This window comes from Aotus nancymaae, unplaced genomic scaffold (genome assembly GCF_030222135.1).
Source record: "Aotus nancymaae isolate 86718 unplaced genomic scaffold, 86718_ANA_hifiasm-v0.15.2.pri h1tg000041l, whole genome shotgun sequence".
NCBI classification, from domain to species: domain Eukaryota; kingdom Metazoa; phylum Chordata; class Mammalia; order Primates; family Aotidae; genus Aotus; species Aotus nancymaae.
The window spans coordinates 11,473,402-11,499,422 of NW_026988455.1; the positions used below are offsets into that span (position 1 = coordinate 11,473,402).

Consider the following 26,021-nt stretch of genomic DNA (forward strand, 5'->3'; position numbering starts at 1 on the left):
CTCTTCTGGCTTGTAGAGTTTCTGCAGAGAGATCCACTGTTAGTCTGATGGGCTTCCCTTTGTGGGTTACCCAATCTTTCTCTTTGACCGCCCTTAACATTTTTTCCTTCATTTTAACCTTGGTGACTCTGAAGATTATATGTCTTGTGGTTGCTCTTCTTAAGGAGTATCTTTGTGGTGTTCTCTGTATTTCCTGAATTTGAATGTTGTCCTATCTTGCTAGGTTGGGGAAGTTCTCCTGGGTAATATCCAGAAATGTGTTTTCCAAATTGATTCCATTGTCCCCGTCACTTTCAGGTACACCAATCCAACGGAATTTTGGTCTTCACACTTTATTTCATTAAACCAATCTTTAATCTCTCATATTCTTTCTTTGCCTTGATCAATTTGGCTATTGATCCTTGTGTATGCTTCATGAAGTTTTCGTGCTGTGTTTTTCAGCTCCGTCAGGTCATTTATGTTCTTCTCTAAACTGGTTATCCTAGTTTGCAATTCCTCTAACCTTTTATCAAGATTCTTAGCTTCCTTGCATTGGGTTAGAACATGTTCCCTTAGCTCTGAGGAGTTTGTTATTACCCACCTTCTGAAGCCTACTTCTGTCAGTTTGTCAAACTCATTCTCCATTCAGTTTTGTTTTTTCACAGGTGAGGAATTGTGGTCCTTTAGAGAAGAGGCATTCTGTTTTTTGTTTTTAATTTTCATGCTTTTTGCAATGGTTTTTCCTCATCTTCATAGGTTTATTTACCTTTGGTCTTTGCTGTTAGCGACCTTCGGATGGAATTTTTGTGTGGTTGTCCTTTTTTTAGTGTTGATGCTATTGATTTCTATTTGTTGATTTTCCTTCTAACAGTCAAGCCCCTCTGCTGCAGGTCTGCTAGAATTTGCTGGGGGTCTGCTCCAGAACCTGTTTGCCTGGGTATCACCGGTGAAGGCTGCAGAACAGCAATGATTGCTCCCTGCTTCTTCCTCTGAAAGCTTCGTCTCAGAGGGCCATCTACCAGATGCCAGCCAGAACTGTACTATATGAGGTGTCTGTCAACTCCTGCTGGGAGATGTCTCCCCATCAGGAGGCATTGGGACTAGTTAGACAGTGGGTGCAGCCCACAGAGGGTAAGCTGAAGCAGGGTGGGGCATCGCCTCACCTGGGAAGTGCAAGGGGTTGGGGAACTCCCTACCCTAGCCAAGGGAAGCCGTGAAGGACCATGCCATGAGGGATGGAGCCATCTGGCCCAGATATCATGCTTTTACCATGGTCTTCGCAATCCACAGACCAGGAGATTTCCTGGGGGTCAGGAGGAAGCAGTGTGTCTCTTAGCAAAGCTTGAATGCTGTGCTAGGAGATCCCTTGCTTTCTTCAGAGTCATCAGGTAGGAACATTTAAGTCTGCTGAAGCGGTGCCCACAGCCACCCCTTCCCCCAGGTGCTCTGTCCCAGGGAGATGGGAGTGTTATCTGTAAGCCCCTGACTGGGGATGCTGCCTTTCTTTCAGAGATGCTCTGCCCAGAGAGGAGGAATCTAGAGAGGCAGTCTGGCTACAGCACCCAGTACAAACTTCCCGGTGGCTTTGTTTATGCCGTAAGGGGAAAACCGCCTACTCAAGCCTCTGTGATGGTGGACACCCTTCCCCGCGACCAGCTCGAGTATCCCAGGTCAACTTCAGACTGCTACTCTGCCTGAATTTCAAACCAGTATATCTTAGCTTGATGGGCTCTGTAGAGGTGGGATTCACTGAGCAAGACCACTTGGCTCCCTGGCTTCAGCCCCCTTTCCAGGGGAGTGAACGGTTCTGTCTCGTTGCGCTCCAGGTGCTACTGTGGTGCAAAAAAACCCAAAAAATTCCTGCAGCTAACTTGGTATATGCCCAAATAGCCACCCAGTTTTGTGCTTGATACCCAGGGCCCTGGTGGTATAGGCACCTGAGGAAATCTCCTGGTCTGTGGATTGCGAAGACCATGGTAAAAGCATGATATCTGGGCCAGATGGCTCCATCCCTCATGGCATGGTCCTTCACGGCTTCCCTTGGCTAGGGTAGGGAGTTCCCCAACCCCTTGCACTTCCCAGGTGAGGCGATGCCCCACCCTGCTTCAGCTTACCCTCTGTGGGCTGCACCCACTGTCTAACTAGTCCCAATAAGGTGAGTTGGGTACCTCCATTGGAAATGCAGAAATCACCCACCTTCTGCGTTGGTCTCGCTGGGAGCTGTAGACCAGAGCTGTTCCTATTCGGCCTTCTTGCTGGGGAATCCACAATTTTTTTTCTTATTGAGAATTTCCACTCTTTCACTTAAAAGAAGCACTCTATGTCTTCTCTTTGGTATATCCAAATTGCCAGCATAACTAATGTTGCACTGTGGGGCTGTGGTTAAGTAAAACAAGGGTTACCTGAACACTAGGCAATGTTATAATGTGACAGCTGATCTGATGACTGAGCTGGCTACTAAGTAACTAACAGGCAGATAGTGTGTACAGCTTGGCTACACTAGACAAGGGGATGATTCATGTCCTAGCTGGAATGGTGGGAGATTTTATCACACTACTCAGAATGATAGGCAATTTAAAAATTATGAATTGTTTATTTGTGAAATTTTCCATTTAATATTTTCAGACTGAGGTTGACTAGGGGTAACTCAAACTGTTGTGAAAAATGAAACTGTGGATAAGGGGGGACTGCTGTAGTAAATTAGCCTGTTATTATTTCATGGATACTGACAGAAGACTTTATTACTCGTAGCACAGGAATGGGCATGCACTCCAAGTCCCATAGAGGAGATGAAGGAGAGCCTAGTTGGATGCCGGGATGGATGCGCTGGGTTTGTGATGTAGCTGAGGAACATTGAGCTTGTTATCACTTTTATCATGAGTAGTGAGAAGGTCTGCTTTTGGACTGGAAGGAGATGGTACTGAGGGAATGTGTTCTGTTTCCGGGTCCATGAGGGGGTGTAGCTTTAAGGGCAAAAATTTCCTGGCTCCATGCCCCACTCCCATCTCTCTCTATCCAGGAGATTCAACGGTTTATGTTTGAATTTTGTGGGCGCGGGAAGAAAGTAAAAAAATCATTCCAGCGGAAGTTCTAAGGAACTCCTTTCATTGGCCCAGGGTCTTGGAGAAAGTGGGGGTTCCTCCCAGGAAAAATGTCCGTGCCCACACACCTGGCCGGATTTCCCCTCTGGAATCCCCTTCCACACTCTTCGTGGAAGACTTTCTCTTCTTCTCCTTTCCTTCTCTTTTCTCTACCTAAATAAAATAACCTTTCTGCAACACTTTTTGGGTCTGATATTCGCTTTACGAGCATACAGTCCACCTGCAGTGGCCCCACCGCTTATTCTTTAAGAGGTTGGAGGCCACAAACCCACAACGATCACCAGCATCCAAGAAAAAACATGGTTACAGAATCTCATCCCTCAAGACTGCTTACTGCAAACACAACTCTGGGAAATGGCCCAGCTACAAGCAGTCAGAGCCTGTGACCTTGTCCTACCCAGCAAGATTGTGCAGGAAGACTTGGCCTGTGGTGGATTGATTCTCCCAACACGCGTTGTTTAAGGTGACTAGGTTTTTCTTGTTGGTCATGATACACTTTATTATTTATTTCTAATTTCAAGAAAGGATGAGCAGGAGACTATATTCCAACATGGTTGAACCAGACTTCTAACCCTAGAGATACTTGAGTTCTGATCCTTCCTGGGGTAGCCTAGAGAGAAACATCCTCATCTACAGCAGTTTTGGAGGATCAGACTGTTCCTTAAATGTGTCTTACTTGAGGGAATTAAACTTCCAGCATCATTCTAGGGTTTGGAGTTGTTCCTTCCTTTTTTTGAAATATTTGATATATACCACAGAATGTATTTATATTAAATTCAAGTTATGGGGCATAATAACATGAACACCAGCAAATCTCCCACTAAACTTAAGAATTATGACAATATTCCTGAAGGTCCCTGGGGGTTCTCCTCCCTATCTGTTGAGTGAATCCAAATAGCTAAGGCTGGGCTGGAATTGACCTCATGTCTCAGCAGTCCCAAGGGTTAAAAGGACCCCACAAATGGAATGGACTTGACTACTGGGATAGAAGATGATGTCTTTGTAGGGTGTTCAAAGGTGAAGTTTAAAAAAAATTCTGATTGAAATACCATGTCTAAATAACGTCTTTAGCCTGTGATTTAGTCTTTTGGCTATTTTTCTATTTAATGGCACCTCTATGAAAAGGATAAATAGAAGAATTAAAGCAAAACATTTATTAAAGTAAAGCCTACTAAAATCTTATCTTACTGGAGTTTCTTCTATATTTTTTGATTAAAAAAAGATAAATCACAGCTCAATAATTCCTTGTTAGTGTTTTTTTCTTTTAGGGGAAAAGACCACTCTTGATTCAACCCCATCTCTTATTCCACTGGTCAGGCTCTCAATCCTGGCTGGACATTGGATTCATCCAGGGGCTTTTGAATGTTTGGGTGCCACCTCAGACCTTTACAGAGTTGTTATTTTAATCTCTCCAGGGTACTGCAATGCATGGCCTGGAGTGAGAACCATTTTTTCCTTTCTTTTTCTGTGATGCTACATAATTATAATTGGTGATTGTGATTTAATATAATCTACATTGGAGGTAGAAACCAAGGAAGTTTTCAGTTAATAGTAAGCCAATCAGGACATGAAATTAAATTAACTGAGTCTGATTAATCTGATTAATCAAATGTATAAAAGGCCTCAAATCAAAAGGTTTTCTTTTTTTAACGAACAACTTTGGTTCAAATTGTGATGGCGAAGATTCATGCTACTAGTTATAATGATATTTTCAGATTATCAACAAATTTCAATTCCTTTCTAGCCTGTCTTAGGATGGTAGATGAATGGTAAATATCATTCATGTAAAAATGAATAGTTCCTTAAAATGCCACTAGGTGGCACACCTAGGCTAATTTTATATCACCTTAGTGGCTGGAAAAGCATTTTGAGAATGAGGAAAGAACACATTTTATAGGTCCATACTATGCTACAGTGTTATGTAAGCAAAGCAGTTATGGTCAATATAAAGATTAGTTGGGCAGCAAACAGATGTTTATTTATTGTTTATTGTGTTCAACAAACTAAAGATTAAAAAAAAAATACATGAGATCCAGACTTTGACCTTTATGTCTATTGTTAGACTTTGGTGTTAAGAAAATGAGACATAGCTATAAACCAAAAAATACAGTTATTTAATATGTAGAGGCTGGGAAGAGTAGCTCACGCCTATACTCCTGGTCAAAACAGTGAAACTCCATCTCTTAAAAAAAAAAAAAAAAAAAAAAAAAAAAAAAAACAAGAAAGATTAGTCAGGCATGGTGGCTTATGCTACTTGGAAGGAGGATCGCTTAAGCCAAGGAATTTGAGACCAGCCTGGGCAACATGACAAAACCCTGTCTCTACAAAATATATATATATATATATATATATATATATATAGTGTGTGTGTGTGTATTACACATTAATATATATAAATTAGCCAGGCACGGTGTTGTGTGCCTATAGTTCCAGTTACTCAAGAGTGTGAGGTAGGAGGATTGCTTGAGGCTTGGGGGTCAAGGTTTCAGTGAGCTGTGATTATGCTACTGCACTACAACCTGGTTGATAGAATGAGACCCTGTCTCAAAAAAATAAATAAATAATAAAAAAAGTTTACCATCTGAATTTCTTAATGAGCTGTAGTGGAGGTACCTGGGGTGCCTGGCAATCTGTTCATAGAGTGTTTCAAGAAGAAAGAAGGTTTTCTCAATGGTGTAAAATGCTACAGAGACGTCAAAGGCCTTTAAAAAAGGTCAATGTCTTGGAAGAACCATGTCAGTAGAATATGAGGGAAGAAACAAGTCCGTAAAGGTCTGAGTGTACATAATGATAAAATAAAGGAAGAATGTATATAGACTCCCTTAGTTTTCTGTCAAATCTTACCATGCAGATAAAAGATACAGTATGTTCCAAATACAATTATAAAAGGAAACATACTTCCAGATACATACTGGGAGGTTTTCCTTTGGCATTATGATATTCATTATGCATTTAATACATTTTATGGCATGTCCATCATGTGCCAGTTGAATTAGGAGCTAGAGATACTTTGTTAAACAGCACAATTCCCTCTTTTAAGGAACTCAGGCTCTTGAACAGGGTAATGGTGTGGTAGTGGCAACCAACAATTTCAATATTGTGTTAAGAACTGAGAATTCTGGAGTGTTTCGTGAACCAAAATTGGTCTGACTTCAAATGTCTTCTAAGTGCCTGAAGACTATGGAGCAATAGCTTCAGAATTTTGAGAGAAAAACTCCAAAACTTTATATTTAGGTAAATTATGCATGCATGCTGATAAGAGAATTTTAAATGTGCAAATATTCAGAAAATAAATCAGCCAGGTGTTTTGAAAAAAATTAACTGAAGATATAATCTTGTCAATTTAGAAAGAAATACTAAGACCCACCAGCAAACCTAACTTGCTAAAGTGCATGTAGAGGAGAGGAAAACTTTAAAGGAAACTTTAAAACCAACATTTTGGTAATCCTGTTTCTTCTATTCCATCTTCCTTTGCCTTTTTCCCCCTTTTTGTTGGAATATACTTTAAGGCAAATTTAAATTTACCTGTAAATATTTCCGTATGATTCCCTAACAGATACGGATATAACCATATGTAACTAAATTAGCAATATTTTCTTCTTATCATATGCAACCTAATTTCAGTTGCTTCACAAGTGTCTTTTACAGCTGCATTTGAAATGGGGATCCAAGCAAAGTTTTCATACTATACTTGATTATTGTGACTCCTAAGTCTTTCTCAGTTTGTGAGAATATCTCTTCCTTTCTACTCGTGGTACTATTTATTTGTTGAAGAAACCAGCTCATCTGTTCTGTGGAATGTCTCTCAGTTTGTATTTGGCTGATTGTTTCCTCATGGTATTTTTGAACATATTCTTCTATGCTTCATTCTTCCTGTGAACTGGTAAATTTAGAGTTTTGATGAGACTCAGGTTTGGTTCCTTTAGCAAGAATGTTTTCTAGGTGGCGCTGTATACTTCCTAATACATCACATCATAAGGCTCATGAGGTCTGGTTTTCTTACCTTCAGTCATATCAACCTGATCTACCCATTATAAAGTTCCCCATCAGCATGTGATCTACTGGCTTTACCATCCACTCATGATAATTGCCTACATCTGTGACTTCATTAGGGCTTGGAGAAAAATGGCAATTTAAAAATATTCTCTCATTCCTTTGACATTTGTTGTCTGGAAATTTATTAAGAACTTTCTCTTACTAACTACTTGGCTATCCTGAAATATAGTTTGTACAGGAAACAAAATAAATGCTTGATTCTGTCCTTTTATTTAGCAATTTTAGAATAGTGAATTGATAACCTAGAAGTCTCCAAAGGTGACCAAATAATTTTTGTTTATTTGTATATTGTGACTATAAACTCTTTAATCAGTTGCAGTCATTCTTTTTGCTCAAGTTATCCCATCTTTGTCTAATGGAAGCTCTTTCAAGTTGACTCCCATGTCCCTAGGATAAGACCCACTTAATTCTTGGTTGTGAGCAGGTTGCTTAGCCTGTCTGTGTTTCATTTCCCACATGTGAATTTATAGCTTAATAATAAGGATTATGATACTTTGTAGAGTTACTCTGAGGATTAAATGAGATGTCCCACATAGAAAAATTTAGTACACAGCATCTACACCATGTAAACACTCAGCAAAGTCAGTAATTAAAGCAAAAGTTTTCTTACTAGATGTGCCATTTATTCATTCACCAAATATTTATGGAGGAGCCCCTGCTCTGTACTGGGCAGTATTTAGATGGTGAAACATAATAGTGAACAAAATCCTTCCCCTGTGGAACTTACACTCTGGTGGGAATACAGGCAACAAACCAACAACCATGGCGTGTTAGTGGTGATGAGTTCTGTGAGGGGGGAAAAGCAGGGTAAGGGGTAATGATGGGAGTCTGCGTAGGTGAGTGGAAAACTACACTTTTGGTAGAGTAGTTAGGGAAAGCCTCAGAAGGTAACCTTTGAGCAGAGCCTTGAGGGAAATGGCAAAGTGAACCATGCAGATAGCCAGGGAAAGAGTTTGAGGGTGAATACAGAGACGCTGGGCTGGTAGAACTCATGATGAGTTGGAAGAACAGCAAAGAGGCTGGTATGGCCAGAACTCTGAAAGGGTGGGGGAGAGTGGAGAGAGATGAGATCAGAAGTTGCTCAAGCCTTGTACCCACAACAACTGTTTTGAAATGTATTGTGAGTGACGTGGGAAGCCATTAAAGAGCTTTGAGAGGAGTAGTGATGTGACCTGATGGTTTTTGCAACATAAAGTACAGTGTGTGCTCAGTAAATGCTTTTTCAGATACATAAAAATCAAAGCAGCAAATAACTATTTATGAGCACATTTAAAAATTGTTTAAATCCTATAACTCCCAATATCTGTTATACTTGTGGCCTCCCGTCTGTTTTTTTCTTTGCTTACTTGTTTTTTGAGAAGACTGTACCCACATCTCGAAATAGAAAGGTTCTATTTCTGAGGAAAGCAAGAAAGTGCAGTGTGTGCTTTGTAGAGAGGCTTGTGGTGACAAGGAACCAGAATGTAGTGTGTGTGGAAGAGAAGAAAGCAGCAAAATCTTTGTAGGTGAAAGACCAGGTAGTGAGTAGGGGTTGGCTCAGAGCCTGGAAATATGAGGGGACTTAACCAGGAAGTGTCTTGCATAAAGCAGCAGCATGGCCAACACGTTCACTGAGGGAGTGTGGGTACACGCATGACCTAACTCCTGTGCTTGGATCCACACTGTCTTCAGCTTGTCCTTCTGGGACTCCTTTGTGCCCTTATCTCCTGTCCTCACTACCTGCCTTAGTATCCCCATGTTCCTCACCTGAAGCCATTCTTCCGAAGTTCACTTTTTTTCACTTGTGAAAAAATACACATCACATAAACTTCACCATTTTAAAGCCTACTACAATTCATTGACATTTAATACATTTACAGTGTTGTGCAACTGTCACCACTATTTAATTCTGTAACACTTCATCACTCCAAAAGGAAACCCTGTAATTGTTAACTAGTCACTTCCAATTTCTCCTCTCCCTCCTCAGCCCTTTGCAACCACTAATCAGCTTTCTGCCTCAATGGGTTTGCTTATCTTGGGCATTTTTGATAAGTGAAATCATACAATACGTAGTTGTTTGTATCTGGCTTCCTCCACTTAACGTAATCTTTCTAAGATTTATTTGTGTTGTAACATGTTTTTCATCTTTCTAAGATTCATCCGTGTTGTAACCTCATTTCTTTTTAAGGCTGAATATCATTCTGTTGTGTGGATGTACCATATTTTGTTTACCGAGTCATCTGTTGGTGGATGTTTGGGTTGTTCCTACCTTTTGGCTATTGTGTATAGTGCTGCTGTGAACATTTTTGTACCAGTTTTTGTTTGAACAGTTATTTTCCATTCTTTTGGGTATATAGTAATGGAGTTGCTGAGTCATACGGTAGTTTTATACTTAACTTACTGAGGAACCACCAAAGTTTTCCACCATGGCTGTAGTTTTTTACATTCCCACTGTGAAGTATAAGAGTTACCATTTTTTATGTCCTCACCAGATCTTATTTTCCCTTTTTCTCCTCTTCCTCCTCCTCCTCCTCCTCCTCCTTCTCCTTCTTTTCCTCCTCCTTCTTTTTTTTTTTTTTTTTCCAATTCTTGTCATCTGGTGGTTTTGAAGTATATCTCATTCTGGTTTTGAGTTGAATTTCTATAATGGCTAATAACACTGAATGTGTTTTCATGGGCTTCATGGCCATTTGTGTATCTTCTTTGGGGAAATGTCTCTTCTGGTCTTTTGCGTGTCTTTTTTGTTGTTGAATTGTAAGAGTAGTTTACTAGTGGCGATGTCCAACCGCGAACGCGGAGGGCGGCTGCCAGCCCGGGGCGCGGGGCGCATATCTGGCTGAGCCGGGCGGGCACGCCGGGACCACCCCGCGGTGCTGTTGCTACTGCCGCCTCTTCAGCGAGCGTCCGAGTCCGCCACAGAGATAGGTCAGAGATAGCTCAGTCTCAATTGTGCTTCCTGCCTGTCAGCCTCTTGCCTCCCAAACGCGTACATTTCCTCTTGATGTAATCACGCAGAAGTGGGTGAAAGGGGCTCGGTGACAGATTCGATTTGGAGGAGAAATAATCATATTGGGATATTTTCCTTGGGAACTGCTGTTTGCAGCAGCCGTGGTCTTTGAAAATTGCTATTGTTGCTGGCCTCGTATTCCTGGGTGTTTTGAGAGAAGGTTTGCCCACCGCTGGGTCTGAACTGCTTGTCACTGAGGGCGCCCTGGCCTTTGACAAAGTGAACACCCCATGAGTGCTGGATGCCTGTGAGCTCCCCATCACTTTCACTGGAAAGATGCAGAGCGGTCGCCTCTGAGAACCAGCTCTTTCCCCTTCACCTTGGCCTTGCCCTTCGTGCTCACGGTCCACCATGGAGACGTCCCTCTGCTGGAATGTCAGATTTGTTTCAGTTGCTACAGCCCCCGGCAAAGGCCCAAGTTGCTGGATTGCAAGTACACCTGCTATTCAGTGTGCGTCCAGCAGATAAGGACCAGCCAGAAGGAAGTGTGGTGCTCCTGGTGCCGCAGTGTCATCAAGCTGCCCCGGCTTCTCCGTGTCGCAGCTCCCAGATGACCCCAAGGTCCTGGCTGTCATCGCCATTCCACACACTTCGAGAATACCCGGTCTTCATCAGACTTCTCAGCAACGGGTGGTACATGCCGCCGCTGCCCGTCTCCAAGGAGCGTGCACCGCTGCCGGGAGACATGGGCTGGCGCTTGCTGCCCAAGAGCCCACAGAAGTCTGTCACCGTGGTGACCATCCCTGCTGAACAGCATTTTGTGGAAGGCAGGGCTCCCCAGGAGGGGGTGGAGGAGGAGCAGGGCAGGCGGGGCGTGGTAAAAAGCTCCACCTGGTCAGGGGTGTGCACTGTCATCTTGGTGGCCTGTGTCTTGGTCTTTCTCCTCCGCATCGTGCTCCACAACATGTCCTGCATTTCTGAGCCCTTCACTGTGATGTATTGTGGCTGAAGAGGGCTGCAGGGAAGTCTCTTGGGGGTGCCAGCTCTGGGGTTGAGCATGTTGGTGATGAGATCCCAGTGAGAAGCTGAGGGGTGGACACTGACCATTTTGTGCTGAGCGTTGGCCTCTGGTTTGCCTCTTGATTTACCCCAAGACAAACACGAAGGGCAGAAGGTGAGGTCTCAACAAGATACCAGGTGAATTGTTCTGAGTATTGATGGCAGCAGCTTTGAGGGTGATTGCATGCATCCTTGTAATCATGTATTTGATGGGCTGTAATTTCTGATTTTCCAAAATAACGTTATAAGATAGATGTATTCTACTTAGATGTTAGACTGTACAAGTGCATACAATGTAATGTTCTGTAAATGTGTTAGATTAAAACAAAGATGCTATGTATACAAGTAGAATTAAACCTGCAAATCCATGTGAAAATTCAGTTAAGACATGCAGTGCTGGCTTCTTTACTTACTTATTTCATTTTATTGAAACCCAGTCTTCATTTAGTTGCTAATGCATTTTATACATTTTGAATGGCACCCAAACAAAATAAGTCAAAATGGACTGTCTTTTTTTTTTTGGAGAAAATATTTGAGCTAGTGTCTCCAGTGTGTTGTGTTTTGTCATGAACCTTCATTTTCTTCACTTGTAATTAGAGCTTGCTATGTGTTAAACTGAAAGCCCAGCAGGGGAGCAATAAACTGAAAAATCATGAGAAAAAGAGAATACTTTACATATTGTAGATACTAGATTTTTATCTAAGATTTGTAAATATTTTCTCCCATTCTGCAGGTTTTTTTTTTCTCTTGACAGTATCCCTTGATGCACACATTCTCAATTTTTATGAAGTCCAATTTATTTTTCTTTTGTTGCTTTTGGTGTTAAATTAGAGAAACCATTGCCAAATCCAACTTCATAAAGATTTACTCCTATGTTTCTTTCTAAAAGTTTTCTAGTTGTAGCTCTTATATTTAGGTATTTCGTCCATTTTGAATTAATTTCTATGTATGGTGTGAGGTATGGGTCCAACTTTATTCTTTTGCACATGGATATCCAGCTGTCCTAGTATGAGGTCCATTTTTTATGAGCATGCAGAAGCTAAACGCTGCACAGTAAAAATTAGGGGTCACATACTAAGTCTTTTTTTTTTTTTTTTTTTTTTTGAGACGGAGTCCTGCTCTGTCACCCAGGCTGGAGTGCAGTGGCATGATCCTGGCTCACTACAACCTCCTAGGTTCAAGCAATTTTCCTGTCTCAGCCTCTGGAGTAGCTGGGATTACAGGTGCATGCTGTCATGCCTGGCTAATTTTTTGTTATTTTAGTAGAGACGGGGTTTCACCATGTTGCCCAGGCTGGTCTCAAACTCCTGAGCTCAGGCAATTCACCTGCTTTGGCCTCCCAAAATGTTAGGATTACAGGTGTGAACCACCGTGCCTGGCTATACTAAGTCTTTAACTGGCCCAGGTAAAGAAACTGCTCACCAGGTTCTGCCCACACAGCGCCTTTGAAAAGAGCATCTTGATCTTTAGTGGTCTTCAAGTGTCTGAAGTTTGAGCGGCAACTTGCTGTGTCTTTCTGTTCCAAAGCTGGAATGAATGGAAATAAGTTAACTTAGTTATATTATGAAGGATGGTATCTAAATGCCAATACTATTATGCATTAACTTTCAAAGAGGCTACTAAAAATGTCCGCCAAGTTTCTTTTTTTCTTTGCTTTCTTTCTTTCCTTTTTTTTTTTTGTTTTGAGATGGAGTTTCACTCTTGTTGCCCAGGCTGGAGGCACGATCTTGGCTCACCGCAACCTCTACCTCCCTGATCGAAGTGATTCTCCTGCCTCAGCCTCCAGAGTAGCTGGGATTACAGGCATGTGCCACCACGCCTGGCTAATTTTGCATTTTTAGTAGAGACGGGTTTTCTCCATGTTGGTCAGGCTGGTCTCAAACTCCTGCCTCAGGTGATCTACCCACCTTGGCCTCCCAAAGTTCTAGGATTACAGGTGTGAGCTACTGCGCCCAGCCCCACCAAGTCTCTTAAAGTGTGGGCCAGATATTAATATGTCTGCAGTCACTTAGGGGAGCTAATGAAAATACTTTTAAGATTTCTTATATTCTGATGTCCAGGAATGGTAGGAAGTGAAAGTAAAACAGCTAATAGAGGTCATTAGTGCCATAGGCACTTTTCTACAAAGGTAGACAAATGACAAAGAAAGGTCAGGCCACCAAGCTGATCCTTGGCTGCGTGGCCCTTCCATGTGAACAGTGGGTCCAGGACAGATACTTCTCCAGGGCAGACACACTGGTTTTAGATTTGTTCATGAACTTAAGTGAGACCAATGAATCCAGTAACCATCAGAAAGCCTTTTTTCTTTTCCTCCTTCAAGCTATAATTTTATTTTCATAAATCTAAAGAGAATGAATTTTCATTAATTTTCAGTTCTTCACTGCTTGGGCAAGGGGGGTGGATTGCTTTAGTACTCATTAATATTGTGAGGCATACAGAATGCCTACTATATGCAGGGTTTCAGGTGCAAAATGATTAAGAATGATCCTATAGCTTTAATAATTGTTTTAACCTTTTTATATATTTGGATAATATGTACACAGACAGATACATAGTCACCCTACCTTATTTCCGACAGAATTTCAGGCCATCTTGCTATTAAAATCTTTTGACTTCTATATGTCTTGTTTCTACTTTACCTGGTTCCTTAAGATAATTAAGAATTTAGGGCAGCAGGAGGAGGAGGATTTCTAGAGAGAGATAGAAAAAAGCCCCCATAGATGTCTTTAATGTTGAGTATTAAGGAAAACAATCAAAAGTATCATTAGATTTGAATAAACTATAAGATTCAGAATAAAAGTGAATCTATATTTTAAAAACATGTTTAATTTTGAATAATTTTAGATTTGCAGAAAAGGTGTAAAACATGGAGAGTTCAAGTATATCCTTTATCTAGCTTTCTCTAATATTAACAATTTACAAATCGTTAGACAGTGATCAAAACCAGGAGAATTATATTGGTACAATACTATTAACCAAACCACTGATTTCTTTTTTTCCACCAGTTTTTCTCCTAAGCCCTCTTTTCTGTTCCAGGATCAAATCCAAGATCTCACATTACATTTACTTGGTGTCTTCTTAATCTCCTCCCATCTGTGACAATTCCTCATTCTTTCCTTGGCTTTTATGATAAGTACTTTTGAGAGACCCTGGTTATTTAGTAGAATTTCTTACTTTGAGTTTGTTCAATGTTTTGTCATGATTATTGAGATTGTGCATGTTTTTGCTTATTTTTCTTAAACCATAAAATGCTTTTGTGTCTTTCTCGTTGCACGGTATCAGAGGATACATGAAATTGATATGTCTTGTTGCCAGTGGTGTTAACCTTGATCACTTCATTAAGGTTGTGTCCATCAAGTTTATATGCACTGTAAAGTTACTATTTTTTCTTTTTAATTGATAAATATCTTTGAGGAGATACTTTGAGACTTCGTTAATATCCTGCTTGAACTTTTGCCCACTGATTTCATCTTTCATTGGTGGGATCTTACATGCAACAATTATTGCTCTGAGATTTGCCTAATAGTGATTTTTAAAAATTTACCTCATTTTATCTGTATTTGTTAATTGGAAGAGCTGTCCCTTCTTATGTGTTTATTGATCCAATTATTTATATCACTATTTTCATGGATATTTTATTCTATGGGTTATAAGCTCGTACCATCATTATTTTGTGGCTCAGGTTCCAGCTTTGACTTTGACTAATTTCCGTTTGCTTTCTACATCTTTTTAATAGAACCCATCCTTTTCTGAGTACTTGCTTCTTTTCTGTGATTACAATATATGCCAGGCTCGGCTCATCTTGTATTGTTCCTGCCCCAGGCCTGGAATTAATGACTTCTTCATGGAGTCACGGTTTCTTTTGTCAGAGAATGATATTTGGAAATGAAGACCTGGGCTCTGGATATGCTCATTGTTATGGTGATTATTCCTAGGTCTGTATACGAACCCATGCAGAGACACACATCTGTATTTATTTCTACATCTACCTATCTGTATATATTTTCTAAACCACAAGTTCATATTGACACCTCTAATTCCAATCCAGTGTGACATGTTTCATTCTAGCTCTTTCCCTTTCTTTATTTGTAAGTTTTTTTTTCTCAGACACTGAGGCACTAACACTATCTTCACTTCAATCCCAGTAGACATGTAAAATAGTTATGGAATTACCAATACATACCCCAGTGAGAAACAGATTCAATAACTAGAGGATGTTATTTGCATTATTTTTAGTCTTCACAGTATCCAGTCAAAATACTATTTTCATAAGTTAATAAGGTTAGTTTGTCCTGGCTCCTTCAGTGTGGTTAGATTATTGATTTGTAATGCAGTTGGATTGATTTGTTATGCATTGCATTCTCTTCACATCTGTTTGGTTTTAATTAATTACAGAGCTGAGGAGTATATGAAACATTACTGTGGTTCTAATAGTCAAAGCTATATAGAAAGATACATTCACAGTGGTAATGCCAGCACTTTGGGAGGCTGAGGTGGGCAGATCACCTGAGGTCAGGAGTTCAAGAGCAGCCTGGCCACCTGGTGAAACCCCATCTCTACAAAAATGCAAAAATTAGCCAGGCATAATGGCAGGTGCCTCTAATCCCAGGTACTCAGGAGGCTGAAGCAGGAGAATTCCTTGAACCCAGGAGGTGGAGGTTGCAGTGAGCCAAGATTGTGCCATTGTACTCCAGGCTGGTCGACAGACCAAGACTCCATCTTAAAAAAAAAAAAACTCTAAGAAATATTCTTCCTCCTTCTCCCTATTAACCCATTCCCATTCCCCCTCCTCTTTATAATATCCTGTTCCCACCTTCCCTGTTTAGGTGTTCAGTCTCTTAACCAAGATAAATCTTTGGTTTGTCCTTCCTACATTTATTTGGTACAGTGAATAGCTCAACATTTGTATTTTCTTATGCCCCCTTCTCTCATGTGTGAAGGGTAGCATATCATCAATAACTTGTTTACTTCACATTTTTCATATAACAGTATATCCTGGAAACCACTCCAAATCGGTTCATAGAGATGTTTATCATTTTAAAATATGGTTGTATCGAATTTTATTGTGTAGCTATATCAAAATTTATTCAAATGATATATGTACACTGTATTAGTTTTCTATTGCTATAACAAATTATCACAAACTTAGTGATTTAAAACAACATAAAATTTTTTATCTTATATTTCTGAAGGCCAGAAGTTTAAAATGGGTCTCAATGGATGAAAATCAAGATGTGAGTGGGGCTGCATTTCTTCTGGAGGGTCTAGGATAAAAACTCTTTCCTTACCATTTTTTTTTTTTTTTTTTTTTTGAGACGGAGTTTTGCTCTTGTTACCCATGCTGGAGTGCAATGGCGCGATCTCGGCTCACCGCAACCTCCGCCTCCTGGGTTCAGGCAATTCTGCCTCAGCCTCCTGAGTAGCTGGGATTACAGGCACGCGCCACCATGCCCAGCTAATTTTTTGTATTTTTAGTAGAGACAGGGTTTCACCATGTTGACCAGGAAGGTCTCGATCTGTTGACCTCGTGATCCACCCGCCTCTGCCTCCCAAAGTGCTGGGATTACAGGCGTGAGCCACCGCGCCCGGCTCCTTACCTTTTTTAGTTTCTAGAGGCTGCCTGTGTTCCTTGGCTCATGGGCCCTTCCTCCATACTTAAGCTAGCAGCATGGCATCTTCATTTCTCTCTAATTCTGACTCTCTTGCCTCCATCTTTCACTTATAAGGACCCTTATAATTACACCGGGCCTGGATAATACAGGATCACTCTTCTCTTCCCATCTCAAAATCCCGAGCTTAATCACATCTCCAAAGTCCTTTTTTGCCATGTAAGGAGATAAATGCACAGGTTCTGGGGATTAGACATGGGCTTCTCTGAGGGCCCTTTATTCTGCCCACCACACGTACTTAGGTTATTTCCAGTGTTTTGCTATTACAAGCAGTGCTACGATGAATAACTTTGTGCTTTCATATTTTTATGTTGTTGGAGGTGTATCTTCAGGGTAGATTTTTAGAGGTGAGATTGCTGAATTAAAGGCAAGTACTTGTTAGATATTGCTACATTTCTCTTCAGAAGGTTTTATCAGTTTGAGAGTGGCTGTTTTCCCAAAGTCTCGCCATCAAAGTGTGTTGTTTTGCTTTTTAGTTTTTGCCAGCCTGACAAGCAAGAAATGGTATCTCAGTCTTGCTTTAATTTGCTTTTCTTTATTATGAGTGAATTTGAACGTTTTCTCACATTTGAGGGCCATTTATATGTCTTGTTTTTGTGAATTTTCTGTTTGTTGGGCTTTTGTCTCTTGTCCCTCAAAGGTTCTTTATATATTAGGAGTATTGGCCTCTTGTCTATGGATGTATCTTCCTAATATTTTCTCTCAGATTGTCACTTTTTTATGGTGGTTTAAAAATTTTTGCACCATGAAAAAAAATTTAGTTTTATGTGGTCAAGTTACTAATATTTTATTGCCTCTACATTTTGATTCTCTAAGATGGGAAGAAGGAAACCCAAGAACTGGTTCATGTAGCAGAGTAGATGCTCAATAATGTTTCCTTCTTTTCTTTCTTTTTTTGAAAAAGGGTCTTGCTCTCTCTCCCAAGATGGAGTGCAGTGGCACAATCTTGGCTCACTGCAAATTCTGCCTCCCAGGTTCAAGTGATTCTCCTGCCTTAGCCTTCTAGGTAGCTGTGATTACAGATGCATGCCACTATGGCCCAGCTAATATTTGTATTTTTAGTAGAGATGGGGTTTCACCATATTGACCAGACTGGCCTCAAACTCCCAACCTCAGGTGATCCGCCTGCCTCGGCCTCCCAAAGCGCAGGGATTACAGACGTGAGCCACTGCACCTGGCCTGTTTCCATATTTTCTTACCTGCTTTCTTTTCTCTTATTTGCTCATGATGACTACTCCATTCTTTCTTTCATCTCTAGTTTCATTATATACATAACCAGAGAGTAAGTTAAACTAAATATTGTCATGCAAATACCCATTTTCTTTAGCCATATAACAATTTACAATATTAATATTATATCAAGCTGAAGTAAATAATGCTGATCTGTTTCATCTATGAGTATTGTTTTTTGGTCTCAAGGTAAAAGACTGTGCTTTAAAAAATGGAGACAAAATTTTATTGTTCATTTGTGAACGCTTATTTGAATTAATGATGCCATTTCTAATCTTTCTCTTATTTGAATTACTGATGCCATTTCTAATCTGTGTTGTGTCTGACTTGAGGCTGGAGCTGGAGTGACTGTGATGTGGGTAACAATGTACTGAGGCTGTGCAGGGAAGTGGGGCTCTGGGCCTGGCCCAGGAAAGCATTCTGTCCTCCTAGGCCTCTGGGCCTGTGATAGAAGGGGCTGCTACAAAGGTCTCTGAAATGTCTTCACGGCCTTTTCTCCATTGTCTTGACTGTTAGACTTGGATCCTCTTTACTTATACAAATTGATGCAGCCTGCTTGAATTCTTCACCCAGAAATGGGCTTTTCTTTTCTACCACGTGGCCAGGCTACAGATTTTTAAAACTTTTATGCTCCCTTTTAAATCTAAGTTTCAGTTTTAGGTCATTTCTTTGCTCACATATGTGAGCCTAGGCTGCTAGAAGTAGCCAGTCTACATCTTGAATGTTTTGCTGGTTAGAAACTTTTCGACAGATACCCTAAATCATCACTCTCAAGTTCAAAGTTTCACATATCCCTCAGCAGGGGCACAGTGCAGCCAGGCTCTTTGCTAAAGCATAACAAAAGTGGCTGCTTCACTTCCCATAGGTTCCTCATTTCCATCTGAGACCTCACCCACCTGGCTGTGTCTGTCCATATCACTGTCAGCATTTGGCTCACAACCATTCAACAAGTGTTTAGGAAGATCCAACTTTCCCTCATCCTCCTGTCTTCTGCTGAGCCCTGCACACTCTTCCAACCTCTGCCCATTACACAGTTCCAAAGCCACTTTCAGTGTGAACAAGACAATATGGTTTTATAGCAAAATATCATGTAAAATATAACTTTTTTTCTAACTCCTCCAAATTTAGACAATTTATTCCCTCAGTTAAAATTTCTATATGTCTTTGTGGGCTTCTGTTAAATTCCATGACTTGGGCTTTTAATAGAGTTGTGCATATACAGATTAGATAATGAAACACTAAACCTTTGTGGTACTTGAAAATGGCAGCATTAAATGCTAATATCAGTCATACACACACACACATACACACACACACACAGTAGTTACAGGTGCAATTAAGAGTGACAATAGCATTTTCCTTTCCTTTTAAAATTATGGCTTTAAAGTCAAATGTTACTGTTTTTAAGCCAGTTATTTCAAAATCCTATGTAACTTGGTTCCTAGAGTTTTTCGGGTAAAGTCTCCAAATTCTTCACTTCTCCCATTCTTAAGATATCAATTTAGGTGTGGATTTGCAAAGCAATGCTTCAGAATTTTTTTTTTTTTGAAAAATATGTAAGAACAACATTTTAAGGCTTCCTAGAAGTGTAATTGGACATGTTTACATTAAGGGTAGAGCCTGAAATAGAATATTGTAATGCTAATTTATTTATTCAACAGTTTTTAAAGGTCTGACAATATGCCAGGCCCTGTGCTAGTCAATAAGGATATAAAGATAAAAACACAAGGTTGAGAAGTTTTATAATAATTGTATGCTCTGAAGTGTTTCAAATTATGTAGTGCTTTTCTTGGAAGAACTATTTATATTATGTTCAGTAAACAGAAATTTTGTGTTTTCTTTGTGTATGTGAAAAATTAGTGATGTTAGTTTAAGTTCATGGGTAGTTTCAGATCAAATATATTTACTGAAGACAAATTAGCAGTATGGGGCCATTGGGTTAGGGATTTATTTATTATGGTAAGATTTTTCATTTAGCATCTGAATTTTTGTTATATATGGGAACATTCATTTGATTGTCAATCATTGTACATGTTTTAGATGCCAAATTATAGAATAAAATTATATACTCCAAAATAAAAATATTAATTTGAATCAGTATTTGCTTTGAGAAAATTTTGAACATGAAGATCTCAAAGTTTTAAAAGCAATATGAAAGTAAGGGATTATAGGTGATTTTTCTCTCCTGAAAAACTCTGCAATTACGTTTTGTTCTATAATGTACACAAACAAAAAGTGCAGTGAGAGCTGCAACTGTAGACCTCATACCTTAACTTTGGTTTTTTTTGTTTCTTTATTTTTCTTTTTGAGTAGTCTTGCCCTGTCACCCAGGCTAGAGTGCAGTGGTGTGATCTTGGCTCACTGCAACCTCTGCCTTTTGAGTTCAAGCAATTCTCCTTCCTCAGTCTCCTGAGTAGTGGGGACTACAGGCACTACACCTGGCTAATGTTTTTTTTTTTAGGACAGTCAGGGTTTCACTGTATTAGCTAGGATGGTCTTGATCTCCTGACCTCATGATCTGCCCACCTCAGTCTCCCAAAGTGCTGGGATAACAGGCATGAGCCACTGCGCCCAGCCCAACTTTGTTTTGATTTTTAATATTTTTAAAAATTTCAATAGCTTTTGGCGTACAAGTGGTTTATGGTAACATGAATGAATTGTATAGTGGTGAGTTCTGAGATTTTAATGCACCTGTCACCCAACTAGTGTATATTGTACCCAATATGTAGATTTTTAAAGTTACAGTCTATGTGCAGGATGTGCATGTTTGTTACATAGATAAACTTGTGCATGGTGATTTGCTGCACCTATCAACCCATCATCCATGTATTAAGCCCAGCATGTATTAGCTCTTTCCCATAATGCTCTCCTCTGGTCCTCCCTCCCCCAACAGACCCCAGTGAGTGTTGTTCCCCTCACTGTGTCCATGTGTTCTCATTACTCAGCTCCCACTTATAAGTGAGAACATGCATTGTTTTGTTTGCTGTTCCTGCATTAGTTTGCTGAGGATAATGGCTTCCAGCTTCATCCATGTCCTTGCAAAGGACATGATCTTGTTCATTTTTATGGCTACATAGTATTCCATGGTGTATATGTACCACACTTTCTTTATCCAGTCTGTTATTGATGGGCATTTGGGTTGATTCCATGTCTTTGCTATTATAAATAGTGCTGTGACGAACATATATGTGCATGTGTCTTTATAATAGAATGATTTATCCTTTGGGATATAATGGGATTGCTGGGTCAAATGGTATTTTTGGTTCTAAGTCTTTGAGAAATCACTGTACCGTCTTCCACAATGGTTGAACTAATTTACACTCCCACCAACAGTGTAAAAGCATTCCTATTTCTCCTCAATCTTGCCAGCATCTGTTGTTTATTGATTTTTTAATAATTGCCATTCTGACTGGTGTGAGATGGTATCTCATTGAGGTTTTGATTTGCATTTCTGTAGTGGTCAGCGATGTTGAATTTTTTTTATGTTTGTTGGCCACATATATGTCTTTTTTTGAGAAATGTCTGTTCATGCCCTTTGCCCACTTTTTGATGGGGTTGTTTGCTTTTTTCTTGTAAATTTGCTTAAGTTCCTTATAGATTCTGGATATTAGACCTTTGTCAGATGGATAGATTGCAAAAATTTTCTTCCATTCTGTAGGCTGTCTGTTCACTCTGATGATAGTTTCTTTCATTGTGCAGAAGCTCTTTAATTTAATTAGATCCCATTTGTCAATTTTGCTTTTGTTAAAGCTGCTTTTGACAGTCTCATCATAAAATCTTTGCCTAGGCCTGTGTCCTAAATGGTATTGTCTAGATTTTCTTCTAGGGTTTTTGTAGTTCTGGTTTTACATTTAAGTCTTTAATCCATCTTGAGTTAACTTTCGTATAGGGTGTAAGGAAGGGATCTATTTTCAGTTTTCTACATATGGCTAACCGTTTCTCTCAGCACTATTTATTAAATAGAGAGTCATTTTCCCATTGCTTGTCTTTGTCAGGTTTGTCAAAGATCAGATGGTTGTAAATAGGCAGTTTTATTTCTGAGTTCTCTATTCTGTTCCATTGGTTTATGTGTCTGTTTTTTTTTTGTTTTTTTTTTTAAAAAACCAGTACCATACTGTTTTGATTACTATAGCCTTGTAGTATAGTTTGAAGTTGGGTAGCATGATGCCTCCAGCTTTGTCCTTTTTGCTTAGGATCGTCTTGGCTATGTGAGCTCTTTATTGGTTCCATATGAACTTTAAAATCGTTTTTTTCTAATTCTGTGAAGAAAATGGTAATTTAATGGGAATAGCATTGAATCTCTAAATTGCTTTGGGCAATATGGCCATTTTTATGATACTGATTCTTCCTATCTATCTGCTTGTGTTCTCTCTGATTTCCTTGAGCAGTAGTTTGTAGGTATTTTATTCTCTTTGTGGCAGTTGTGAATGGGAGATCATTCATGATTTGGCTCTCCGTTTGCCTATTGTTGGTGTATAGGAGTGCTTCTGATTTCTGCACATTGATTTTGTATCCTGAGACTTTGCTGAAGTCGCTTATCAACTTAAGAAGCTTTTGGACTGAGAATGGGGTTTTCTAGATATAGGATCATGTCATCTGCAAACAAAGACAATTTGATCTCCTCTCTTCCTATTTGAATACCCTTTATTTCTTACTCTTGCCTGATTGCCCTGACCAGAACTTCCAACACTATATTGAATAGGAGTGGTGAGAGAGGGCATCCTTGTCTTATGCTGGTTTTCAAGGGGAATGCTTCCAGCTTTTGCCCATTCAGTATGATATTGCCTATGAGTTTGTCATAAATTACACTTACTATTTTGAACTGTGTTCCTTCAATACTTAGTTTATTGAGAGCGTTTTACATGAAGGGATGTTGAATTTTATTGAAGGTCTTTTCTGCATCTATTGTGATAATCATATGGTTTTTGTCTTTAGCTCTGTTTACGTGAATTTATTGATTTGTGTATGTTGAACCAACCCTGCATCCTGGAGATAAAGCTGTCTTGATTGTGGTGGATAAGTTTTTGATATGCTGCTGGATTTGGCTTGCCAGTATTTTATTGAGGATTTTTGCATTGATGTTCATCAGGGATATTGGCCTGAAGTTTTCTTTTCTTTCTTTCTTTTTTTTTTTTTTTCCTTTTTGGTGTATCTCTGCCAGGTTTTGGTATCAGGATGATGCTGGCCTCATAGAATGAGTTAGGGAGGTGTTCCTCCTTTTCAATTGTTTGGAATCATTTCAGAAGAAATGGTACCAGCTCTTCTTTGTACTTCTGGTAGAATTCAGCTGTAAATCTATCTGGACCTGGGCTGTATTTGGTTGGTAGGCTGTTTATTACTGCCTCAATTTCAGCACTCATTGTCTATTCAGGGATTCGACTTCTTCCTGGTTCAGTCTTGAGAGGGTGTATGTGTCTAGGAAGGTACCCATTTCTTCTAGATTTTCCAGTTTATTTGTGTAGAGGTATTTATAGTATTCTCTGATGGTTGTTTGTATTTCTGTGGGGTCAGTGGTGGTATCCGCCTTATCATTTCTGATTAAGTTTATTTGGATCTTCTCCTTTTTCTTTTTTATTAGTCTTGTAGGGTGAGGGGGAAGCTATGAACAGGTAGAAGCCATAGAATTGGTATTTCCTTCTCTCATATTATGTGAAGAACAGTGCATGAGCCCATTTTCTCGTGGATTGATTCATCTGTAACCGTTAATAAGAAGCCCGCCATTTTGTTTTATAGTCCTCCCTTTCATACTTATCACTAAAATATTAGCTTCCAGGTTAGAAGTTTAGTCAATAGAGAACATAGAATGGGATTAAATTTTAAACTTCTGGTTAATACTGTGATCTTGTTTTCTTATGCTTTAGAAGAAGCATCTTATCATTGCTTTTATCCTTACTGTGAAGTATGAATCACTTCAAATTTTATACCATTAAGAATGAGAATCATGGCCAGGCAGTGGTGGCTCATGCCTGGAATCTCAGCACTTTGGGAGGCCAAGGCAGGCAGATAACCTGAGGTCAGGAGTTCAAGACCAGCCTGGCTAACATGGTAAAACCCCATTTCTACTAAAAATACAAAAAATTAGCCAGGCGTGGTGTGAGCCTGTAATCCCAGCTACTAGGGAGGCTGAGGCAGGAGAATTGCTTGAACCTGGGATTTGGACATTGGAGTGAGCAGAGATCACACCATCGCACTCCAGCCTGGGCAACAAGAGTGAAACTCTGTCTCAAAAAAAAAAAAAAAATTCATTCCGTGACCCCTCAACTCTATAACAAAGCACCTAGTACTGGTAAAATAAATTGTTCCAATCCATTGTCTGTTTAAAATTATCCAATGCCACCTTTCATCTGTTACATTGAGACCAATAATGATATAAATGGAACAAAATAAACCTTATTTCTACACAGCCTTCCAGCACCAGTTATCCAGGGGAGAATACTATTTTTTCTGCTAGGGTTTGGTCTGTCCTATATATTTCTTTATTTAATATTTTTAATGCCCCTTGATCTTTTCTGTTTTCAATTTTTCTTGTCAAGACATTTGCCTTCTATTTCAATACTTAGTATTTACAACTAATTCTAATTTGTGCTAATCATCATTTCTTGCTAAATTTAAAAAACATTAAAGATTTAATTTTGCTGTCCTTCTTTTGTCCTTTATAAAAATTTTGAAGCTGATTTAAACAAGAATTCTAAAAATATTCTGTCATACTGACTCAGATCACTATTTGACATAAATCAAGTGGTGACCTGGGCATTCTCTGTTTGACACCCTCCCCCATCATCCCCACCTGGCTCCTCCATACCATGCTCTTCTTTGTCCTTTACTGCCCTATGCTCTGAGTCTGACCCTTCACACTGCATTTCTCAGGCTTCCTTGCCCTCTGGCTTCTGTTGGGGATCAGCCAGTGTGGGTACCAGCAGGAGTCTGGAGGGTAGGGAGACATTGAGTTTAGGTATGTGGTCTGGCTGTGGCAGTGGGTTCCTAAGCCACAGATCCTTTTAACCACTTCCATAGCTCCAGCTGTCACTGGATCTGGTTAATACTGTTTCCTTTCCCTTCCCTTTCTAGCCTAAAAGAGTTCATGGTTTCCTGCTATTGTCAGCCCCTGGGTGCTTTTTCATCCCTTGAGGTTACCTTACACCCTGTCCACAGACAGTGCAGAGTTCTTTCATTACATTCTTCTCTAATAAACTCTTTTGAGGGAATACTATCTCTACATTCTGTTAACACTACTTAGACAACATAATGGTTCGTGTTTTTATTATAAACAATTTTCTAAAATTTAACAGAAACCTGCATTTATCAGTTTATCAGGAACACTAAAAATGTACATTTTAATGTAATTGTTTATTAAACTGTAACAAGGTTTCTAGCAATTTTAGATTGAATTTGATGCTCCAAAACTGCTTTAGATTCATGTCATAATTATAAATTAAATTTTTGTGTCAGACGTTGCTATGACTGTGGTAATTAAAAAAAAATCCACACTCGAAACGAGACAAGTGTCTGTTGTCCAAAGAGAAAATAACTTTCCAGTGTGTTACGTGGATTTTAAAACAGAGAAGCTGCTCCCACAATAGAATTGACGTTCCCATGATACCACCTTTAGAAAGGAAAAAATAAAACTAAATTGATGTCTCCTTTCAGGTATAGATATTGGAACCTTAAAAAAGTTATAGAATTACAACTCTTGTCTTCACCTGGACCATAAATTAAGGTGACATTGGCTTTTTTTTTTTTTTTTTTTTTTTGAAACAGAGTTTCATTCTGTTGCCCAGGCTGGAGTGCAATGGTGTGGTCTCAGCTCACTGCAACCTCCACCTACCAGGTTCAAGAAATTCTCCTGCCTCAGCCTCCCAAGTAGCTGGGATTACAGGCACCTGCCACCACTCCCAGCTAATTTTTGTATTTTTAGTGGAGACAGGGTTTCACCATGTTGGTCAGGCTGGTCTTGAACTGCTGACCTCGTGATCCACCCGCCTTGGCCTCCCAAAGTGCTGG

At 39.7% G+C, this 26,021-nt stretch overlaps 2 protein-coding genes and 1 pseudogene across 2 annotated transcripts in view; all 3 read left to right on the plus strand.

Moving 5' to 3' along the window:
- The window catches only part of PLGRKT (plasminogen receptor with a C-terminal lysine), an 83,180-nt gene that overhangs the window by 10,356 nt on the left and 46,803 nt on the right, over positions 1-26,021 (plus strand). The gene's annotated exons all lie outside the window — the stretch shown is intronic.
- LOC105718736 (prorelaxin H1) overlaps positions 1-26,021 on the plus strand; it is a 93,163-nt gene that overhangs the window by 7,130 nt on the left and 60,012 nt on the right. The window lies entirely within an intron of this gene.
- On the plus strand, positions 1,492-11,071 carry LOC105718677 (E3 ubiquitin-protein ligase RNF152-like; annotated as a pseudogene).